This window comes from Galeopterus variegatus, unplaced genomic scaffold (genome assembly GCF_000696425.1).
Source record: "Galeopterus variegatus unplaced genomic scaffold, G_variegatus-3.0.2 Scaffold5119, whole genome shotgun sequence".
In the NCBI taxonomy this organism is placed as follows: Eukaryota; Metazoa; Chordata; class Mammalia; order Dermoptera; family Cynocephalidae; genus Galeopterus; species Galeopterus variegatus.
Genome location: NW_007731230.1, coordinates 163,230 through 164,318, shown reverse-complemented (window position 1 = coordinate 164,318; position 1,089 = coordinate 163,230). Strand labels below are relative to the sequence as shown.

The 1,089-nt window shown below is 43.2% G+C and overlaps 1 protein-coding gene across 1 annotated transcript in view; it reads left to right on the top strand.

The window, feature by feature from the left end:
• Positions 1–101: 101 nt before the first annotated feature.
• The window catches only part of AGK (acylglycerol kinase), a 113,649-nt gene continuing 112,661 nt past the window's right edge, over positions 102–1,089 (top strand). Inside the window, exon 1 of the mRNA XM_008588953.1 lies at positions 102–149. The gene's annotated coding sequence lies outside the window, so the exon portion shown is untranslated. The remainder of the gene's footprint in view (positions 150–1,089) is intronic.

Below are 1,089 nucleotides of genomic sequence, written 5' to 3'. Positions count from 1 at the left end.
TCCGCGCGGATCCCGGGGTCACCGCGGGAGTCGGGGGTCCTGAGTTCGAGTCCCAGGGCTGTTGCTAACTTTTGGAGCCCCGCTCACTTTTCCCCGTGGGTTTCAGCGCACTCATTTGCAAAATGGGGCGAGTAGTACCTGATCGATCGGTAGGTCGATGGGCTCATTCATTCTCGGCGCTTTACTAGGTTGTGGGGCTGCACGTGGATAGACAGAACCTGCCCAGGAGGGGTCGGTCCACTGGCCAGTGGAAAAAACCCCACCTTACTCGTCAGGAGGGTCGAGTACAGTTAGAATTTGGGCTTTCTTTGAAAAAAGAACTTGTTTTTCAGACAAGATATGTTAATTTGAACATAGAAAAATGAGACTTTTACTGAGATTGGGTAATGAGAATTTTACTTGGAAGGTAGTATGTATACTGTTAACTGATATATTACATATTGTGATGACAACTTAAATACAGGAAAATTTGCAAAGTACATTCACAACCCTGTCACATGTGATCTTCACAGTCAAATGAGGTCATCTGGGCAGGTGATGTATCTTTTTACTAGTGAAGAAATAGAGGCAGAAGTTAATACCTTACCCAGGCTCTCTAGTTCCCGACCTCCTGGACCAGTGCTCTTTCTACTACACTAGGATGCCTGCATATTTCCACTTTATTTTTATAACATATGAATCATTTATTTGTGACAAAAAGGGAGTTCTGTGAGGTCAGGGATGACCTTTAAGCAGACTTACAAACTCTCAGATTGTTTTCTAATTTCTAATTGGCATTCTTTTCATTCTGCTTTCACCTTGGGTGATTTTATCTTGACATTCACAGCCGTAAATCGCAAATCGATATCTTCTGCCCAATTTCTACTAGCTTCAAACTCCTAAATCCAGACATCACTGGAAGTTTTCATGTGGATGTCCTACAGGCATGTCAAACTCAGTATCTCCTAAACCGCATACACTACCTTTCTCCACAAACCTGTAACCCAAATCTAAATGATTGAAATCATTATCCAACCAACCAGTCGCCAGAGCACAAAACCTGGCTTCTCAGCTCCTACAATTAATTGATCACCAAGTGCTGCCAATTTC